The sequence below is a fragment of the Castor canadensis genome, chromosome 15 (assembly GCF_047511655.1).
Source record: "Castor canadensis chromosome 15, mCasCan1.hap1v2, whole genome shotgun sequence".
NCBI classification, from domain to species: Eukaryota; Metazoa; Chordata; class Mammalia; order Rodentia; family Castoridae; genus Castor; species Castor canadensis.
In genome coordinates, this window is record NC_133400.1 from 49,312,768 (window position 1) to 49,336,390 (window position 23,623).

At 40.8% G+C, this 23,623-nt stretch overlaps 1 pseudogene; it reads right to left on the reverse strand.

Annotated features, from left to right (window-relative positions):
- Positions 1-11,229: 11,229 nt before the first annotated feature.
- Positions 11,230-22,023, reverse strand: LOC109675107 (T-box transcription factor TBX21 pseudogene; annotated as a pseudogene).
- Between the last annotated feature and the right edge of the window lie 1,600 nt (positions 22,024-23,623).

Below are 23,623 nucleotides of genomic sequence, written 5' to 3' on the forward strand. Positions count from 1 at the left end.
TAAACCATTTACAAAATTAAAAAATGTATACATGTAAACAGTTATAGTTCTTTTTTTCTAAGGTACATTCTATCTAATAAGGTCTTTCACATTTCTACTCTTTATAACAAATGCTAAAAGTTCTACCATTTAGGCCTGACAGATAAATCTAAAGTGGCCTAAGAGCCATTTTAAAATAAATCTCTTTGTTGCTTAATTTGGCCAAAAAAGGTCACATTGGCACTGACTTCTGATGTGTTCGATGTGTTACTCCCCCTCCTCTGTGGAACAAAATCTGACTTTCTGGACTTTCCAAGGGAAGCCACCCCCGCATGGAGGGACAAAACTGCCAAATTGGTGAAATCTTCAGACAACTGTTCAAAACACAGTTTAAGAAGACAAGACCCCGAGCAGTCAGTGTCCCCCAACATCTCAGAGAAACAAGAGGCATTCAGCCATGTGAGCTAGTTCAAAAGGACTGCACAAATGAGGGGACTTCTCCAGATCAAGATAGAGTCAATTATGCCAGACCTCTAAATTTAACCAATGCTGAGAGATTTTAAAAAGGGGCTGTTATGCATGTGCTCTAACATTTAAGCCTTCTAGGCTTCTGGCAAATGACAAAGTCATGTTTTTGACTGCGCCCTTCTGTTTAAACAAAGGCAATATAACTTCCAATGATATCTAACTTCTCCTTAGGAGAGTACTGTCTTTTTCTATACAAAACTGATTCATTGATGTTTATTCTCTAATTGGACTAACACCTACCCCTGGTACACCTTGCCCCTAATTTAATCAGTTCTTAACTGCCCACTAAAATGATAGTCCAAAATAGCGGGCCATCCGAAAGTTAAAATAGCTACAGATATAAACACCTGTAGCAAAGTAACCATAAGACTCTGTGTCACTTTGTGTCACTTTTCAAAATTACTTTAACCTTCCTGCCACACCTGGCAGGGCCCCTTCTGATGCTCCTATCATTATTGATGTTCAGGTCATGCCTTCTAAACCAGATTGATCTCTTCCAGGATAAAAGCCTTTAAAACCCAAACAATAACAACAAGAAGGTCAACTCGTAGAGGTGGACAAGATGTTCATGAGCAATTTTGATCAGACTGGACAAAGATTCAGACAACAATTGTCACTGTTCAAGTCCCCAGTGATAGACAAGGGGCAATATTCCTGATAGGTAGGGTCTACAGCCCCTTGTCAGCTCAAAGTAGCTACCAAAGATGAACCAACCCCCTTCAACAACCCCCAGAAAGAATTTTTGGAATATTGTCCCTCAGGGGGGGAGTTTGAGGCAGCTAGGTTATGGATAGTCTGGAACTATTCCCCTTCTTGGCTCAAGGGCTCCTCCCCCTAGCTCACAGATGAGAAGAGCCAGATGATGACATAATGTCTCTCCACCTCCAAGTTCATGGTGGTATAAAAATGACCTACTAAGAGACCCTAGCCCTTCTTCTTCCCTTCCCTTCTCAGTCAGAATGGGTGACTCTCCTTCCCTCAATAAAGCTATTCTACTTCATCCCATCTATGTGTTCTTCTTGGATTCTTCCATATGGAGCACAAGGACCAAGATCTTCTGAGAACAACAATTGACAATAACAGCAAAACTCATTCTCCAGCCTTCTCCCTCCCTTGAAATCAGGAGGTGGGGCTAGAAGGTCCAATCCTTCTCCAACGACATGGTCAGTTCCTCTGACAGCTAGCCCCCTGTCTCCCAGTTATGATTCACAAAAGATGCTCTTCTCACCCATCACATTTAGGAAATGCCAAGGGATTTGGAAGATCTGTATCAGGAACCAGGAACACATAAAGCATATAACTCTTATTGCTACAAATGCTCAAAGTCATTTTTTTGGTATGGATTATACTGGCTCTAGGCAGTCAGGTTGCAGGCCTATTGCTCTGGCTTTAATGACCAATGGCCCCAGCACTTGGCAGTTGTTGTTTGTTAGCTTCCAGCAGAAATGATCATCAGCAGCAGATACAGGCAGCACCTGCTTGTTTTCCAGCTCTCACACAGACCTCTTAGCTCTACAGCAACCAGTGGTAATAGTTCTCAGGCCGAGGATGTCTGAGACCCTTGGCCTTAAGGTTTGGCTGCTCTCTTGAGCTCTTCCTATTACCAGGGCCTTCAGTGTCTCTTCCTAGCCTTTCTACTTTTCTTCAGTCTCAGCTATCCACCCTCTCTCTCTTTATGCATTCCTTCATTGTCTCTCTGCCCCGGTGTGTCTGTTCCAGTCACTTTCTGGAACTCTTCAGATTGCCACTCCTCACGAGGGCTGCTATAGCTGCTGCTGCCACCTTCTATGCTGCCAGTGCATTTGCTGCTGCCACCACCACCTGTGTCATGGCTTCTACTATCCTCTATTTGTATTACCAGTTCCACCTGCTCTACTAACAGAAAAGATCAAAAGTAGGCAAAAAAAAAAAAAGAAAAGGCCGTTCAGGGGAAGCCTTTTCTTGGGTGTAATGTTTCAACACCAAGAGGCAGTACAGGAGAGTGTCTCCTGACTAACTCAAAATCTGAGCTGCTTGCAACCAGTTTATTTAGCTGGCTTATGTAGAGTGTGGAACATAAGGGGTTTTGTACCAATTATATCAGACCTTCATGCAAATGAAGGACCAGGCTTGCATCAATCACAGTGGAGTCCCTCATGCAAAGGAAGAACTGTGTTTACATCACCCACAGGCCTTCTCCTGGGTCATCAGAAGAAGTGCTCCCCTTCTAGTCTATGTGAAAATTGGCTATAGGGTCATCTAGAGTTCACTGAGGTTTGTGAGGGCAAAAAGTGCCCTGCAAATGTTTGCCTCTGGAACTGGAGTTGTGCTTTGGCAGTGAGCACCTGTGATTGCTGTGTAGCTTCCTCAAGGTTTCTGAAGAGTGTTAAAAGCAGTAGGCTCGTATATAGGTGGTCCAACTGGCTGTTTGGCTGACAATCATTCACTCCAGGCAGAGGGGCAATAGAGAAGTATCTAACAACACCAGTCAATTAGGGAGTCAAATTTCCCTGGCCCCCTAACATCTTAGCTTATTTAAAGTAAAAATAGCCAAGTATGATGGCACAAATCTGTATTCCCAGCTGCTTGAGAGGCAGAGTTCAGGAGGATGGTGGTTTGAAGCCAGCTAATGCAAAAAAAAGTTAGCAAGACCCCAATCTTCCCCAATAAGCTGGGTGTGGTGGTGTACGACTGGGCTCCCAGTTACATGAGAGGCATAGGTAGGACAATTGCTCTGAAGCTGGCCCTGGGCAAAAACATGAGACCCTATCTAGGAAAATAAAACACAAAGAGGTTGAGGTGTGACACAAGTGGTACAGCACCCTCTTAGTGGGGCCGGGGAGAGGGGCAATGAGTTCAAATTCCAGAACTGCCAAAAATAAATATAAAAAAGTAAAAACAAACATTAAAGTGTGTGCTTACAATAAAGATTTGCCATTAACAGTTATTTTGCTTTATTCAGTAGTGGCTAACCATGCTTAACTCCTGTCCCAGTGCCCAGAGAGAGGTGGATCCCTCTACTCTGTCTCAATATGTCCTGGAATTGTACATTAAAAGGACAATTTATAGTAACATCTGATCAGAAACTCCATTTCTAGGTCTGTCTCCTAGAGAAGTGCTGGCTCAGGCTCACCATGATATATGTTCAGTGATGCTAAAGAGGAGTACTCTTTGTTGTACCAAGCCTGGCAAAACCATGAAGGGGATTCATTATTTGATAGGACACCCACATATGTTTGATGTGTTGTGAAGACAGCTATGAGCAAAACATATGTACCTCATGATCCAACTGAAGTAATATTTTTGAAAAATTAAGTTTTTATGCAGGGAAAACAGACACATAAACACTAATAAACTGAAAAAAGTGCTAAATTCTATATGCCTTGTTCACAGATCAACCCTCGCTGCTGTAACCAAAACCGTCCTGGAGAAAACCTATGTCCCAAAATATCTGAGTGGTAAGGGAGGGGGTGGGGGCAGGGGGGAGAAATGACCCAAGCCTTGTATGCACATATGAATAATAAAATAAAATAAAAAAAAAGAAAGATATGCACCAAATTATAGAAGGGAATAGTGGTATGGTAAGCAATTTGCATATAACAATCAACAAATGTATGCTAAAGTTTTATGGTTTATTTCCTTCTCAAGACCAAGAAGAAGGAATAAAAGGAATATAAATAGGTAAAGAAATCGTCAAAATATCCCTATTTGAAGAAGATATGATCCTATACCTTAAAGACCCAAAAAACTCTACTCAAAAGCTCCTAGACACCATCAACAGCTATAGCAAGGTAGCAGGATATAAAATCAACATAGAAAAATCATTAGCATTTCTATACACTAATAATGAGCAAACTGAAAAAGAATGTATGAAAACAATTCCATTTACAATAGCCTCAAACAAAATCAAATACCTAGGTGTAAACCTAACAAAAGATGTGAATGACCTCTACAAGGAAAACTATAAACTCCAGAAGAAAGAGATTGAGGAAGTCTATAGAAAGTGGAGAGATCTCCCATTCCCATGGATTGGTAGAATCAACATAGCAAAAATGTCTGTACTCCCAAAAGCAATCTACATGTTTAATGCAATTCCCATCAAAATTCCAATGACATTCATCAAAGAGATTGAAAAATCTACTATTAAATTTATATGGAAACACAAGAGGCCACGAATAGGCAAGGCAATACTCAGGCAAAAGAACAGTGCTGGAGGTATCATGATACCTGACTTCAAACTATATTACAAAGCAATAACAATAAAAACAGCATGGTACTGGCACAAAAACAGACATGAAGACCAGTGGAACAGAATAGAGGACCTGGATATGAAGCCACACAACTATAACCCACTTAACTTTGACAAAGGCACTAAAAATATACGATGAAGACAGACTCTTAAACAAAAACTTCTGGGAAAACTGGTTAGCAGTCTGCAAAAAACTGAAACCAGATCCATGTTTATCACTCTATACCAATATTAACTCAAAATGGATCAAGGATCTTAATATCTGACCCCAAACTCTAAAGTTGGTACAGGAAAGAGTAGGAAAGCTTTGGAACTAATGGGTACAGGCAAGAACTTTCTCAATGGAACCCCAGCAGCTCAGCAACTAAGAGATAGCATAGATAAATGGGACCTCATAAAACTAAAAAGCTTCTGCTCAACAAAAGAAATGGTCTCTAAACTGAAGAGACCACCCACAGAGTGGGAGAAAATATTTGCCAGCCACACATCAGACAAAGGACTGATAACCAGAATATATAGGGAACTTAAAAAACTAAATTCTCCCAAAACTAATGAACAATAAAGAAATGGAAAAGTGAACTAAACAGAACTTTCTCAAAAGAAGAAATTCAAATGGCCAAAAAACACATGAAAAAATGCTCACCATCTCTAGCAATAAAGGAAATGCAAATTAAAACCACACTAAGATTCCATTTCACCCCTGTTAGAATAGCCATCATTAGCAACACCACTAACAACAGGTGTTGGCGAGGATGCAGGTGCAGAGTGGGGGGGCAAGGAAGGAACACTTTTACACTGCTGGTGGGAATGCAAACTAGTATAACCACTCTGGAAAAAAATTTGGAGGCTTCTTAAAAATGTAAATATAGATCTAGCATATGATCCAGCAATACCACTCTTGGGGATATACCCAAAAGAATGTGACACAGGCTACTCCAGAGGCACTTGCACACCCATGTTTATTGCAGCACTGTTCACAATAGCCAAGTTATGGAAACAGCCAAAATGCCCCACTACTGACAAATTGATTATTTATACACAGTGGAATTTTATGCAGCCATGAAGAAGAATGAAATCTTATCATTCACAAGTAAATGGATGGAACTGGAGAACATTCTGAGTGAGGTTAGCCTGGCCCAAAAGACCAAAAACCGTATGTTCTCCCTCATATGTGGACATTAGATCAAGGGCAAACAGAACAAGGTGATTGGACTTCGATCACATGATAAAGCAAGAACACACAAGGGAGGCATGAGGGTAGGTAAGACACCCAAAAAACTAGATAACATTTGTTGCCCTCAATGCAGAGAAACTAATGCAGATATTTTAAAGTGACAGAGGAGAAGGGAACCAGGAAGTAGAGAAAAGGTTAGTTTGAGTAGAATTAACCTAGAAGGTAACACACATGCACAGGAAAGCAATGCAAGTCAACTCCCTGTATAGCTATCCTTATCTCAACTAGGAAAAACACTTGGTCCTTCCTATTATTGCTCATACTCTCTCTTCAACAAAATTAGAAATAAGGGCAAAATAGTTTCTGCCTGGTAGGAAGGGGTTAGGGTGGGTAAGGGGGGGATTGTAAGGGAGGGGGTGGGGGGAAGAAAGAGGGAAGTGGAAGGGGGGGAAGGGAGTGGGCAAAGGGAAGGGGGGAGAAATGACCCAAACATTGTATGCACATATGAAAAAAAAAAAAAGCCAAACCTAAACAAAAAACTATGAGACTGACCAGACTCAGCAAGACTGAGGCCAATAATCCTGGCCTTCTTTCTGGAGCTCCACCCCAGACTTTCTAATCTCAAATCAATATGAAGAAGTTAGAAAAAATAAGGAGATAAGATATAGAAGGGGAGGAGGCAAAGGGGAAGGGGGAAAAGGGAAAGGCAGGTAGGCAAAGAGGGCAAAGGGAAAAGGTCCTTTTCATTCTTTTGCTCTTTTCACGTGGGCGTGCACAAAAGCGAACACGTTCCATATGGGGCTGCAGGGAAGATGCCTTGAATTTAGCTGAAACCAATTCTGTAGCTCTAAGCTAAAAAACGAAGAAGAGCCTGCCCAAGCACTTGGTTTGTAGGAGTTCGGGCAGCCAGCATGCCTGAGCCAACCTGGCCGCACACACCTGAACTCTCCATGGACTCAGCAATCCAAGAGCGGGGACAGGGCTGGTGCAGAAATGGGTTGTTGGGGGGTGCGGTAGGGACCGCTGCGGCTGAGGGGTGCTGGGGCGCCGGAAGCGCAGGGCGAACATCTACCAGACAAGTAGTTCTCTCACTCGGAGCAATACGGATCGCTGTTCTGGGTAAATTACGTTAGGGGAGCCTAGGCTGTAAATGTCACAGTGTACCCCCAGTACAAAAATAATATGATCATTTAAAAAAAAATCTGGATTCTTTTGAAGTCCAGAGCTTGTGGCTTTCCATGGGTCACCCTTTCGCCAAATGTGCACATTTCATTTTGTTATGATAATTAACTCTTGTAGCTTTGGAGTACCTCTGTAGCCTGGAACCTGCCCAGCCCAGGGCATGGTGCCTGGGAGGCCGGATTTGCGTCCTGTCTTCTAGGACCTCTGCCAGCGCATCAGGGTAGGTTCCATGCCTCGCCCTAGGTTTCTTCTGACGTCGAGCTCTTAATAAAGGCCCCATTCCGGCTGGGTGTGTAGCTCAGTGAGTGCTTTCCTGGCCCCCGCCAGGCTCTAGGTTCAAAGCACAGCACAGCAAAGAAAACAATTGGCCCCTCCAGTGCTAGGTCAACGGGGTCTTCACCTTCCCATCCTGGAGAAGGAGGGGAGGGGAGGGTCCCAGAACACCAAAAGCCACCATGGGGCGGGCCTTGCCAGAGAGTGGCGGTTCAGGTTTTATTGCCCTCCCTACCTGGAGAAGTTTTCTTTTATTTCATATTAAAACACAATAAAGGGTTGGAGGTGTGTCTCAAATGGTAGAATACCAGCCTCGCAAGCTTGAAGCCTGAATTCAAACCCCTGTCCACCAACAAAAAAAAAAAAGGAAAGAATGAGGATAGAGACCACAGAACTGTTCATTCTTTGATTTCCTGAGACAAAGTTCCCAGCTATACTACAGCAGACGCGAACAGATCACCTCAACAATGTCACCTAAAGCAGTGGTTTTCCAACTTTTGTGTAATATTTAACTCAGTGGAGCTTTTGCCTAATGTAGATCCCCAGAGGAAAAAAGAACCCATGGTGGGGATCCTAGGGAAAGGAAGGTGTCTTGGGTCTGCCCCCAGTGATTTTAGGGAGTTGGAAGCCTCAGAGTTAATAATAATTCTAGTTTGACTGAAGAGCCTTCCACTGGGCTTTGAGACACACTTCTCTGAGGTAGGTGCTAAAATGCAGATTCCAAGGTCACCTATCCAGAACTTCCTACAGCTAATGGCTGTGGAGGGATTAGGATTAAGCATTTTCAACCCCCACAAGGTTCTGTTACAAATGCAAGTATTGCATTCTCTTGAAGAAATGGTGGGCTCTTATGGTACTGTCTCACACTTTTAAAAATTGAAAGACCAAAAAGAAATACACCTTTATGATTGTTGTTGAGACAGAGTCTCACTGTGCAGCCTTGACTGGCCTCAAACTCTATCCTTCTGTCTCAACTGGGATTATAGGTATACTCTACCACACCAAGTTTAAGAAATACATTTATCAAGTTTAAATATATTTAGCAAGGTTAGCTAAATATATTAGCAATTGGCTTAACAGGATAAAGTAGGGAAAAGGAAATGGGAGAAAGACTCAAAATGGTGGTTAACATTAGCAGTTTTATACTTTCTGAGCTGGGGAAATATGTGTCATCAAGAAGTCTAGCAACAGCCAGGCACCAGAGGCTCGCACCTGTAATCATAGATGCTCAGGAGGCTGAGGTCTGGAAGATCAAGGTTTGAGACCATCCCCAGTGATTTACCCTTGGGTGGAGGAAATGAGTAGCTCATTTGCAAATCTGGGCAACTCAGCAGGCAGCACTAGCAGCCTGTAGGCTCCATGTCATTCCCAATGGCCTTCATCATTTAATTTGTCACCAGCAAAACATTAGTGAGGTAGGCTAGCAAAGGGGAAATAACTCATGATGGTATTCCTCCCTTCTCTTAAACAAACAGATTTTTTTTTTTCAGTACTGGTGTTTGAACTCAGGGTCTACACCTTGAGGCACATCACTGGCCCTTTTTTTGTGATGGGTTTTTTTAGAGATAGGGTCTCTCTGATTATTTGCCCAGGGTTGGCTTTGAACTGCAGTCCTCCTCTCTGCCTCCTGAGTAGCTAGGATTACAGGCATGAGCTACCAGGGCCTGCCTCCATTTAGAAATTTTTATTAGTATTGCAAAGTAGTAAAACTTACCTTAAAAATGCTTATAGCAATCCTCAAACTGATGACTCACATCTGTAATCCTAGCTACTTGGGAGACTGAGATCAGGAGGATAATGGTTCGAGGTTAGCCTGGGCAAATAGTTCGTGAGACCCCCATCTCCAAAATAACCAGAGCGAAATGGACTGGAGGTGTGGCTCAATTGATAGAGTGTCTGCTTTGCAGTTCAAACTCCAGTCCCACCAAAAAACAAAAAAACTGCTTACAGGAAAGGAGTGGTTGAGCACTCTACTCAGTGATAGAGCACTTGCGTAGCAAACATGAGGCTCTGAGTTTAATCCTCACCACTGAAAATTAATGAATCAATAAATAAAGGGACTTCCACTAACCAAACCGAGTAATAGCAACATCAATATTACTGATGAGATTGTTGCAGGCTGGTGGTCAAAGTCCTTGCCTTCACTAGCCAAAGAATTGGCCAGTGAGGCAGCAAACTGAGTCATGAGATGACAAGGTCAGCACACAAGTAAGATTTATTAGAGAGGAAGGAAAAGCTGCCCTTAGAGATGGACAAGGATACCGGAAAGTCAGTAGCTCTCTGTCATTCACGGGGGTGGGGGTATTTTTTTTTCTGTTGGGGAGGGGAGCCGGGAGTCAGGGGTGGAGTGGCCTTTTGATATATCTTTGTAGAAGCACACTCTGTTGGGGAGGGGAGATGCAGCAGTCTGGAGTGGGGTGGTATCTTAACATATCTTTGTAGGAACATATACACAGTTCTGGGAAAGGCTCCTACTTATCAACCTTTTGGCATTTTGAGGCATTCCTAGGAGGCCATGACTTGTGAAACCATCTATCCCTTTACAGGATGTGCGGCCCACAGTGCTCTCATGGGGGATGGGGGCACTGGCTCATTTTGTCTTCCAATCGCCCAGACCCAACAAGATGATGATGATAAAGCTAAGGAATGTGAAGATATGAATCAATCACAATAATTAATGAATAAGTAAACAATGAATTTAATTAATAAATAATGAGAAGTTCAGTAGAATGCCAACTTGCAATATGGAAGGAATAATGGAAGTAGAAAATAATCATTTGGCAGCCACCATTGTTAAAATTGTGTGGGGCAAGAAGTACCAATGCATGATAAAACTACTGGGGTCATTTTGATGAGAACAGATTATATAATCTCAAACTAAGTCTCATCAAGATATTGTTTTAATTACTAAGAAGAAGTAATAACTATGTAGTGGGGGAAATGTAAGAGAAGGTATCATAAGCAAGTGACCAAAGTTAATATCAGCAGTAATGGGCAAACAGATATAACATGCTCCCAGTACAAAGGATGCTCTGAGGACACACCACCACCACCACCACTGTGAAGCTTTTGGAAAAAATTAAAATGATCATCAGGATCTAATTATGAGGAAACATCACACAAACTGAAACTGTAAAAAAAAAAAAGTGAAAAATTAAGCAAAATCATGGAGAGACATAGGAACTGTTCTACAATGGAGTCCAGAGACTTACAACTCAATGCCACTAATAATTCTGAGATAGAGTCTTTTTTCTATGAAGGATATTATTGGCAACAGTCAAAACTTGAAAGAGGTCTGAGAATGAGATGGTAGACAATAGCAATTTTTTTTTAACAGTTTCATGTTTATTTTCATAAAGTGATGAAGACAAAATAAATACATCCAGGCATCACTCTCTGTACAATAAATAGCCTCTGTTCAAAAAAATAAAAAAAAAAAGAAAAGAAAAACATTCATTAAGGAGACCTGGTTTGATGAGATATGCACCATTCCCCTCCCAGCCCCTTCTACTGTGACCCACTCTCTTATCTCTGAGCAGGTAAGCCCAGGCCAGCTGTCTAAATTCATCTGAGTCTTCTCTATGACCCTGGGTGGCTGTTACAAAATCCATGTATTTTTTATTTGTAGATCAGGGATTATTACACAGATTATTAACACACACGGACAAAACTGTCAAAAGTTACTCATAAGGGTAGAGAACTGGTCCTCAGTCTTGGCCAACCTCCCCACCCTCCCACCCTGCCAGAAGCCACAAAGCTCCTTTGTTTTTCAGGACCTTCTCCAGTTCATTGTCTGTTTTCCATGGGACTGTCTCCCCAGAAACAGCACCAGGTACATGACTGTAGTTCAGGCAGAGAGGGGACTAGGGACACTCCTGCCACATTTTATTGTGAGTCAGGAAGCAGGAAGTGAACTCCAGAATCCTTCTTGGACTTCTCTCCCCCAACCAATCACTATACTGAGAATGGACAGTGGGAGCTGGGCTTCTCAGTCCTGCATCTGTTTTCTGAGTTGGTTGGTGTCCTTCCAGGAACATTGTGTCTTCCTTAACTTTCAGCTTCCTTAGCAAAAGGAGAAGGAGCCCCAGCAGGAGAGGAGCTGTCACCACTGGACAGGTAGGGAGCTACCTGCTGCCTCTTACAGTCTCCTTCTCCCAATCCTGAGTCACTGGGCTCTGGCCAGAGTGGATGATCTCAATCCACAAGGAGGGGAAGCCCTGCTCCTCTGGCCCCCCCCACCCAGAGGCTCTGGGGCCAGGCTCCATGGGCAAAGTTTGTAAGGGGCCCATCTTGGGAGGGTACTGGGGTGTGACAGGCAGGCCAGCTCCAGGTGCCAGGACCTCCTGGCCTCGGTAGCAGAACATAGTGGACCCAGGGGCAGAGGGCAGAAATGCAGGCTTCATGGTGACCGCTCAAAACTCTGCCTCATAGCTGTGGTGTCAGCCGGCACGCAGCCAATAAGGCAGGGAGACCTCGTCTTTTGCCTGCCTGGGCAGATCAGGGTAGAAGCGGCTGGGAACAGGGTACTAGTTGGATAGGAGAGGTGAACAGGAGTCTCCTCCAAGCAGTTGGCAGTTGGGTCCAGGTAGGGAGGGGACACTGGTGTCAACAAATGCCTACATGGACTCAAGGTTCTCTCAGAATCCTTTAGCAAAGGGATTTATTACCAATTTTCAGCTGAGTGATCTCGGGGTTCTGGTAGGCAGTAACAGCAATGAACTGTGTTTCTTGGAAAGTAAAGATGTGTGTGTTGGAAGCATTGCAGGCGGCCTCCAGCTCTCCATCATTCACCTCCACAATGTGCAGCCAGGACTGGTACTTATGGAGAGACTGCTGCACGATCATCTGGGTCACGCTGATATTAGTGAGCTTTAGTTTTCCAAATGAAGCTTCCTGGCGCATCCAGTGGCCTCCAGTGTTGAAGGTGTCTGGGTGGATGTACAAGCAGTTTCCTGGCCTGCTGCCTACAGCCTTTCCACACTGCACCCACTTGCCACTCTGATATCGCCAGTGGTGCTGGTCCACCAAGGCCACAACCATAAACATCCTAGTGGGCTAGTGGGCTCCAGCCCAGGCACAGTGAATGACAGGAATGGGAACATTTGCGGTCCCTGCTTGGTCATGACCATCTCTGTCTGCTGATGATTGAATTTGGACCTCAACAGGTGGTTGTTGAGAGCGACTCTCAGCTTCCGGGACACCTCCAGCCCCGCGGACAGCGTGCAGTCCTTGCACGTCCCAGGGTAGAGCCCGTTGCGTGAGTACGGGGTGGCGTAACCATCCCGGGGCTGGTGGCCTTCGGCGTCCGCTGGCGGCAGGTAGGGCTAGCTGTCCCGGGGAAGCCGGCCGCCTCAGAAAATAGCAATATTAAATTCTAGATGTTCATAATAGTACAGTGATTCTGTAAAAGTATGTCCAAGTGTTTAGGAATTCATACTGAAATATTTAGGAATAAAAGAGCATTGTAGGGCTGGCGGAGTGGCTCGAGCGGTAGAAACCTGAGTAGCAAGCCCTGAGTTCAAACCCAGTACCGCCAAAAAAAAGAAAAAAACAAAAGGAACATTATATATTTATCTTTTCTTAGGGCTCAGAATAAGTAAGTGGTATTATTAGTTCATGCATATACACCCACAGGAATAGAATGGCTAACACTGGGGGATGTGAGTCATTCAGGGTCCATTCTGAAAGCAGATTTTGAGAGCTACTTAGCTTTGTATACCAAACTGTGTTAGGCTGGAAGCAAAAGGCTGGAATTGGAGTGACATTTGAGAAGGGCTCTTGTAGGGCCTTGCTTGATTGCCTCCCTCTTTCTTGTGGTGCAGAACTATTATGCCAGTCCATATTAGTCACAGAAGGTTCTGGATTCAGGTCTCTGAGAGGCTTTACTGAGCATGTAGACATAAGTGGTGGGAAATGGGAGCTGGGAAGATTACGAACTCATGGTGAGAGAAGGTTACACAAGGTTGGTAGAAGGACTGATTTGTGCTACATATTCCAGTTCCTAATGGGACTGAACACTGGACCTCAGACCTGTGTGCTTGGCTCAAAGACCAGGTTCCTGGAGGAACCAAACTGGGTTGCTGCTGCATGTTCTAGGGATGGGAGAAGGGTGTTTTGACAGGAGTCCTATGGGACCACATGAACAAGAATCTCTAGCAGTGCCATCAGGCCCCTGTGGTATCAGGGTTTTATACTTAGAGGGGTGTTATTTTGCTGGTGTCCTCTAGACATTTGTAATTATGGTGGGAAGTGAGAACAAATGAAGAACTTGTTGCCCATGCCAGGTTTATCCAAGGTCTCCTGATACCTCAGGTCCCACAGTACTGAGAGAGACAAAGGTTCTCAAAGAGAAAAATGACTAAAAGATGAAAAGTGAAAGGTATATGGGTTCACAATAGTTGGGATATGATATTTTGCACCTATTTGCAAGACCTGATAACAGTTATCTACCTATGGGGAGAATGTGCAATCCCAATGGCTCTGCCATTCTAAGAACCACCCAGAAACCTACGTGTACTCACTCAGTGTGACTAAGTTTCCTGATTTGTGTGGTAGTAGGAGACAGACATATTCATCTCTGTGTGTAAACAGCAGTTATCCAATAAAGCTGGTGCATCCATCATCGTGCTGGAAAGTGATATTTCAAGGGATACATATAAGGGCTGATGGAATGGCTCAAGTGATAGAGCACCTGCCTGGCAAGCTTGAGGCCCTGAGTTCAAACCCCAGTGATGCCAAAAAATAAATAAAAAAGGCAAAAGAATACATAGGTTTATTTCAGCGAGAATGAAAACATCACTGGTTGAGGAAAGGCATTTAACCAGACAGTAGCCCAACTCTGAAAATACTTATGAAATTATTGCATCAAGAAAAGAATGTTAAATATATGAGTAAATCTAGAAAGAGAGAGATATAACCTTGTAGCCGGGTGCTGGTGGCTCATGCCTATAATCCTAGCTACTCAGGAGGCAAAGATCAGGTGAAACACCATTGAAGCCAGCCCAGGCAAAAAGCTCAGGAGACCCTATACCAAAAAATCCATCACAAAAAAGGGCTGGTGGAGTGGCTCCAATGGTAGAATCCAGGACTGGAGGTATGACTCAAGCAGTAGAGCAACCTGCTTTGCAAGTGTGAAGCTCTGAGTTCAAACCCCAGTGCCACAAAAAAAAAAAAGTAGAATATATAAGGGAAGAAGATATAACAGCAGATATATATGTACAGTGATCCTGTAAAAAAAAAAGGAAATATTTTGGATTTGTAATACCAAAGCCATACAGTAAAGAGGAATGGTTCCTGAGACACAGTAAAGACAGTTGAGGGCTGGAAACCCTTTGCCCATCCATGATGGCTCATAGCATAATTTAAATGCAATCCTTAATAATAATATTTTCATCCTGGAAGATTATAATTCTGAAATCTATCTTCATTCATCATACATTACACAAATTATAGAATTTTTAGGATTACTAGAGAAACAACTCTACAACCTCCATGCTCATAATAAAGAATAGAATAAATCTGGAAAAGTTATCTAATCCTGTGCAGGACCAGTGTGCCTGAATGGCACTTTTCTGGAACAGAAATATTTTCTAAAGCTTTCATATATGAAGTACTAAACAGAGAGAATAATTGAATCCTTACTGAAAATATAATTAGTGCATTGATTATGATCAGCCACTTTTCAGTCTTGAAGTTAGAGAGGTGACATATGAGGAAAATGTAACTTTATAATAATCAGTTTCAGACAGCAGATGTCAGTCTCAAGTTCATCTTCTTCTACTTTTTTTTTTTGTGGTACTGGGGCTTGAACTCAGGGCCTCCACCTTGAGCCACTCCACCAGCCTTTTTTTTGTGTTGAGATTTTTTGAGAGAGGGTCTTGCAAACTATTTGACCAGGGCTGGCCTTGAACCGTGTGCCTCCTGATCTCTACTTCCTGAGCAGTTAGAATTACAGGCATGAGCCACCAGCATCTGGCTCAAATTCATCTTGTGGTAAGTTTTTCTGCCTTAAAAATTCTAACATCAATTCCCAATCTACTATTTTAATTGATAAAATGCACAATGGTCTAAAACCTTACAGAGCTGATAGTCCACGTGCCTTACATGAATGTCTTTCCCAACTCTCCTCTCACTGCTATTTAGTTAACTTATGTATTAATTGATGAGTTTATATGAGCTGAAAATTATAATAATTTAGTTTCCAATCTACATTACTTCATGATGCATGATGCATCCTCGCTACTCAGGAGGCAGAGATCATAGTTGGGTAAATGGTTTGTGAGATCCTATCTCAAAAAACCCTTCACAAAAAAGGGCTGGTGAAATGACTCAAGATGTAGGCCCTGAGTTCAAACTCTAGTACTGAAAAAAAAAAAGATTGCTCAATATTTGTTGTAGTGGGTGCTAATATACTTTTGTTCCTGGCATAAAAGCAAGTGAGTCTTTCTGTGGCCATCCTGATATGGCCTTGTATTCATTAAATCTAACTTGGTCATTGGGCAGATTCCTATAATATCATACTGCAATCATTGCATCTACACTTTATCAAAATCTCTAAAGGTTTATTTGTAATACATATTATTCTATGGACAAAAGAACAATAGAACAATTTTTACATGTCAATGTAAGCTTGCTAAAACCCAAAATTATAGAATTAAATATTCCTGTTGTGTAGAAGAAGGAGCTGAAATATAAACTAAAGGCATAGAAAACCTAATCAATGAAATTATGGCAAAAAAAATTTCATAAGTCTTGGGAGAGATATAAATATGGATGTACAGGAAATGTTTCAAACCCCAAATAGAGACGACCAGAAAAGAACCTCACCATATCACATCATAATTAAAATGCAAACACAAGGGAACAAGCATCAGATACTGAAAACTTCAAGAGAAAAATGCCAACTTACATACAAAGGTAAACATGTAAGAATCACCTCAGACCACTCAATACAAACCCTAGAAACCAGGAAAGCACAGATCAATATATTCCAAGCTCTGAAAGAAAATAACTGCTAACCAAGAGTACTGTATCTAGAAAGGTTATCCTTTAATTTTGATGGATAAAGACTTTCTAGGTCTTTATCTTGGAAAAAAGCAGGTCACATCCATGACACCTGAATTGCTGAAGATATTTAAGGGAATACTGTACATAAAAGAGGAAGAAATACTCTCACAAAAAGTGAGAGAGTTGGGGAAAAAAGGAGGAATAGATGAACACACGAGAACTAGGAAAGTATCAAGCATGTTCAACTCAGAAATCTAGCAAAATCCAAAAATGAATAATGCAAAAGAAAAGAACAGGCAACACTAGAGTCAACCTGGAAAAAAACAAACAAACAATAGAACTGAATGAAATAATAAATACCTCTCAATCATAACCATAAAATTAAATAGGCTTAGCTCTCTAATCAAAAGACACAGGTTGTCTGATTAGATAAAAAAACAACAACAACAAAAACAGGATCCAACAATTTGTTGTCTACAAGAAACACACTTCACAACCAAAGACACACACAGACTAAAAGTGAAAGAATGAAAAAAGATATAATAAGCAAGTGGAAGTCTAAAGTAAGCAGGAATAGCTATACTCATATTGGACAATGCAGATGTCAAGCAAAAATTAGAAGTGATAAAGAAAGTTACGATGTATTAATAAAGGGAACAATCCATCAAGAAGATATTATAATTCTAAATATATATGCCCCGAACATCAGTGCCCTCAATTTCATAAAACAAGCATTACTGAATGTAGAGGATGGATAGGTCAAGGTATGGATAATGGTGGGAGATCTCAACACTCAGTCTCATCCAAAAAAAAAAAATCCAAAAAAAAAAAAAAAGATCAATAAACATATCCCAGAACTAAACAACACTATTGACTCAACAGACATCTAAAGAGTATTCCATTCTATAGGAATGGATTTCACATTCAACTCAGCAACCCATGCAACTTTCTCCAAAATAGATCATATCCTGGGTTTTTGTTTGTTTGTTTTGGTGGTACTGGGGTTTGAAAGGGCCTTACACTTGCTAGGCAGCACTTTACCACTTGAGCCATGCCCCCAGTCCTGTAGATCATATCTTGAGTCACAAAACAAGTCTTAACAAATGCAAAAAAAAATGAAAATAATTTCCCATATCCTAACAGACCATAATGGAATAAAACTAGAAATCAATAGCAAGGAAAACTACAGAAACTACCCAAACACAAAGAGACTGCATAGCACACTTTTGAATGATCACTCACTGAAGAAATTAGGAAAGAAATTTTAAATTCCTATAGTCAAATAAAAATGAAAACACAATTTATCAAAAGCTGTGGGATACAGCAAAGGCAGGGCTAAGAGGAAAGTTAATATTCATGAGTGTGCCCACATTAGAAAATCAGAAAAATCTCATAGCCGAGCACTGCTGGCTCAATCCTGTAATCCTAGCTACTTAGGATGCAGAGATCAGGAGGATCATGGTTCGAAGCCAGCTCAGGCAAACAGTTCATGAGCCTCTATCTTGAAAAATATTCAATACAAAAAAAAGTGCTGGTAGAGTGACTTAAGGTGTAGGCCCTGAGTTCAAACCCCAATACTGTAAATACATAAAAAGAAAAAAAAATCAGAAAAATCGCAAATAAACAACCTAATTATGCACCACAAGCTCTTAGAAAAACAAGAATAAGCCAATTCCCAAATCAGTAGATGTAAAGAAGTAATAAAAATTAGGGCAGAAATTAATGAAATGAAGACTAAAAGAACATTACAATGAATCAATGAAAAGGAGTTGGATCTTTGAAAGGATAAACAAGATTGACAAACCTTTAGCCAAATTAACCAAAAAAAAAAGAAAAAAGACCCAAATTAATAAAATTAAAGATGAAAAAGTGGATGTTATAACAGATGCCACTGAAATTCAGAAGATCATTGGGGGATATTTTGAAAACTTATACTCCAATAAAATGGATGATCTAGAAGAAATAGATTCCTAGATATGTATGACCCATCAAAATTGAACCAAGAGGAAATAGATAATTTAAACAAATCTATAACAAGTGATGAGATTGAAACAGTAATAATCTCCCAACCAAGACTCTACTCCCATTTCTTCTTGCATGGGGAGCAGGAAATGCTTTTCCCCTTTCCCCCCATTTCTCCTCACTTTTATTCTGTTATACTAAATTCCCTACTAATAAAATTTACTATTACTTTTACTCCCAAAACAAGAAAAAAAGAATCTTCGAGCTCCACGTCCCCCCCCAAAAAAAGCCCAGGACTAGAAGTATTCACTGATGAATTCTACCAGACCTTTAAAGAACTAACACCAATGTTTGTCAAACTAGTGCAAAAAAATACAAATGAAAGGAATGCTGCCAAACTCATTCTACAAAGCCAGTATTACCCCAATCCCAATACCAGGTAAAGACACAACAAAAAAAGAAAATTATTGACAAATTTCCTTGACAAACATGAACAAAAAAACTCAATAAAATACTTGCAAAGTGAATCCAATAATACATTAAAATGATCAAGTTGGTTTCATTCAAGAATGCAAGGGTGGCTTACTATATACGTATCAAAAAACATTAATATGACACATAAGCTGAATCAGGGACAAAAAACACATGATCATCTCAATAGATGCAGAAAAAGCCTTTGACAACGTTCAACATCCCTCATGATAAAAGCTCTGAAGAAGTTAGGAAGAGATGGAATTTACCTCAACATAATTAAGATTGTATGCAAAAAAGCCTATATTCTGGGCTGGGAGGGGAAAAAAAAAACAACCTATATCTGCCATTATGCGTAAAGGTAAAAAACTGAAACCATTTACTCTAAGGTCAGGAAAAAGACAAGGGTGTCCATTCTCCCCAGTCTTACTCAATATAGTACTGGGGTTGCTAGCCAGAGCAATAAGGTAGGAAAAAGAAACAAAAGGAATTCAAATAAGTAAGAAAAAGTCAAATTATCCCTATTTGTAGATAATATGATCCTATACCTAGAAAATCCTAACTATTCACCCAAAGACTCTTAGATCTCACAAACACTCTCAGCAATGTATCAAAATACAAAACCCATATACAAAAATCAGTGGATTTTCTATACAACAATGAATAGGCTGAGAAAGAAATTAGGAAAACAATATTATTAACAATAGACTCAAAAAGGAAATAAATTTAACTGAGATGAAATGCCTCTACAATGAAAACTATAAAATACTGAAGAAAGAAATTGAAGAAGACACCAGAAGAAGGAAAGATCTCCCATGTTCATGGATAGGCAGAATCAACATTATGAAAATGGCTATCAAACACAATCTGTATATTTGATGCAATCCCCATCAAAATCCCAATGACATTGTTTACAGAAATAGAAAAATCAATCCTATGAAAGCACAAAAGACCCTGAATAGCCAAAGCAATCCTGATCAAAAAGAGCAATGCTGGAGGTATCACAATACCTGACTACAAATTATACTACAGAGCCATAGTAACAAAAACAGCATGGCACAGGTACAAAAACAGACTAATAGATTAGTACAGAATATCCAAAAACTGACCCCAAAATAAGCCCACATGATTACAGCCAGCTGACTTTTGTGTGTGTGTGTGTGTGGCACTAGGGTTGAACTCAGGGCCTCGCGCTTATCCTTTTACTGCTTCGGCAACTCTGCCAGTCCCCTTTTATTAGTAATTTTTTTTTTGAGATAGGATCTCTCAAAGTATTTGCCCAGGGCTGGCTTTGAACCATGATCCTCCTGATCTCTAACTCCTGAGTAGCTATGATTACAGGCGTGAGCTACTGGTGCCCAGTTAGAGCCAGCTGATTTTTGACAAAGATGCCACAAACATGCATTGGAGAAATGACAGCCTCTTTAACAAATGGTGCTGGGAAAAGTGGTTATCTGAATATAGCAGACTGAAACTAGATCCCTGTCTCTCTCTGAAATCAATTCAAAATGGATTGAAGACCTTAATGTAAGACCAAAAACTACTACAGGAAGCAAAGGGAAAACACTGGAAGATGTAGGCATGAGCAACTACTTCCTGAGTAAGGCTCTAATAGCTCAGAAAATAAGAGTAAGGATTGACAAATGGGACTGCATCAAACTAAAAAGCATCTGTATGGCAAAGGAAACAGTCACTTGAATGAAGACACAGTCTCAAAAATGGGAGAAAATCTTTGCCAACTATCCCTCTGACAAGGTATTAATAACCAGAATATACAAGGAGCTCAAAAAACTAAACTCCAGAAAACCCTAACAACCTAATTAATAAATGGGCAACTTAACTGAACAGACAATTCTCAAAAATACAAATGACCAGTAAATATGTGAAGAAATGTTCAACATCGCTGACCATAAAGGAAATGCAAATCAAAACAACCTTGAGAATCCATCTCCCCCAGCCAGAAATGGCTGTCATCAAGAACACAAACGACAGTCAGTGCTGGTGGCCCATGCCTGTAAAACTAGCTACTTGAGAGACTGAGATCAGAAGGATGATGGTTCCAGGCCAGTCAGGGCAAATTGTTCTGATCATTTAACTAGAGCAGAATTGACTGGAAGTGTGGCTCAAGCCATAGAGTGCCTGCTGTGCAAGTACAAAGCCCTGAGTTCAAACTCCAGTCCGACAAAAAAAAAAGAAAAGAAAACAAAAGAGAAAAGAACACAACAACAAATGCTGCTGAGGATGCAGGGAAAATAGAATCCTTATACATTATTGGTGGGAATGTAAATTAGTGCAGCCACTATGGAAATTAATATGGAGGATCCTCAAAAAACTAAGATAGTACTACCATATGATCCAGTGATACCACTCTTGGGCATCCTTCTGAGGGAATGTAAGTCAGGATGCAATAGAAACACCTGCATAGCCATGTTTATTACAGCACAATTCACAATAGCCAAATTATAAAATCAGTCAGGTGCTTTTCAACTGATGAATGGATAAAGAAAATGTATATATGTACACAATGGAGTATTATTCATCCACAAAGAAGAATGAAATTATGTCATTTGCAGGAAAAAGGATGGAACTGGAAATCATCATGTTAAGCAAAATGAGCCAGGTTCAGAATGATAAATATCCATGTTTTGTCTCATATATGCAGAATCTAGATCTAAAATATATGCACATATACATATGTGCTGTATATAACATGAATGTAACTGTGGGGCTGTTTGGGGATACAAGGAAGAGGGGAGAGAAGGAAAGAGGATGGGGTGAATAATATCAAAGTATGTTGTGTTTATGTGTGAAAATGGCAAAATGAAATCCTCTAAAAATTGTTAAAAATACGGAAGAAGGCAATAGAGAAAAGGAGCAATAAAAAAGGTTAATCTGATCAAATTACAATATACCTAGTTATGAGATATCATGGGAGGCAGGTGCCAGTAGCTTCTGCCTGTAATCCTAGCTACTCAGGAAGCAGAGATCAGGAGGATCACAGCTCAAAGCCAGCCCAGGCAAATAGTTCAAAAGACCCTATCTCAAAAATACCCAACACAAAAAAGGGCTGGTGGAGTGGCTTAAGTGGTAAGTACAGTGCCTGCCTAGCTATGCATGAAGGCCTGAGTTCAAATGCTAGTACTGAAAAAAAAAAGTTTTTGCTGTATTCTGTCTTCAAACTAAGAAGTTTTAGAACTGCTCTTACCTGTTTCTTTGCCATACTGCAGATAGGCCCATACAAAAATAAATTAATAAAACATAAAGATACACATATATCATAAGTAGAAAGCATAGTGAAAATTTAAACTCAGTACAGGCTATGTGCATTAAAAATCAGGACACAATGTTGCACCGATTTTAGTCTCCACTGGCAGTGAGTTTCCTGTTGTAACCACATTCTTGCCAACAAGTGTTACTTTCTGTCATTTTCATTTTAGTCTTTTAGTTATGCAATTATATCAGACTTTGTTTACATTTCCATGATTTCAGAGGAAGTTGAACATCTTTCACACATTTTATACCCTTGAGTAACATCTTACTTTTGAGAGATTGTGTTATATTGCCCATTCCCCTCCATCTATTGTTTTATCTGTCTTTTTCTTATTGGTTTGCAGGAGTTTTTATATAAGCTGGATAGGAGCTCTTAATTGGCTCTCTCTTCTCTTTCGCTCTTGTTCTTAATTTTAATATAAGCTCATTTGTTATTTCCCTTAGCATAGTAAGTGTTTTTGTTATAGTTAAGGATTCTTTTCAGGGGCAGGGGGCAGGGCTTTAAAACCACAGATTGGTTCTTTTGTTGTTGTTGTCTTTTAAAGACTGATCTATTTTTTAAAATTTGCTTTCATAACTCATTCACACTCAATTTGTTCTGTAACTAAGTGATGGTACTTTCCCCCAATAAGGTAACAAAGTTTAATGTGTTCTGAAATGTTGTATTAAGGTTTCTTTTTATTTGCTGTCACCTGTCATTGCCTGGCCCATGCTATACATGCTACCCATGTTTTAATCACTTAGCAGTCACCTCAGTTATCAGATCTACTGTTACAGTATTGCAGTGCTTGTGTTCAAGTAACCCATGGTTTACTTAATAACAACACCAAAGCACCAGACTAGTGGTGTTGGCAGAGGTGGAGGTGCACCCCTGTAATCCCAGCAGGAGGTAGAGGCAGGAGGATTGTGTGTGGACTACAAAGTGAGACCCTGTCACAAAAAAATAAAAGAAAACAAAAACAAGGGCTGGGCATATATCTAAGTGGTAGAGTGTTTGTCAAGCACACACAAGGCCCTGGGTTTAATCTTCAGCACTGGAAAAACACTTCCCATCTTCCAGCCTCAGGGAAGCAGGAGGGTGCACCTTGTCAGACTGCATCTGTGCAGGACCATCGCTGCATGCATGTGATGTTGCCTTTTCCCTCCTGAATATGCATTCTCTGCCCAAATAAACTGCAGGTGCTCTAGCTTGGAATCCATTCCCTGAAGCCTCTTTATTTGCTGCATATAAATTTCACTCTGTGTGACAACTGTTCTTATATGCTTTTCCAATTCATTTCCCACCAAGAAGCATACCCATTGAGTCTGGTGACACTTCTACTTGCCTTCAAGGAACAAGAAACCTATTGTGGAGGGAACACACAGCATCTTGAGACCAAAAGTGATCCCAGTCAACATCTAGCAACAACACAGAGATTCTGCCATACCAATCAAGGTTCTTCTGAGCGGCAGGAAAATGTTACCACTCTTTACCCTTCTTTCTCAGTCTTTTGACCTCCAACTCAAAGAAAGAAATCCACTGACAAGGGAGGGAGAGTGTGAATGTATGA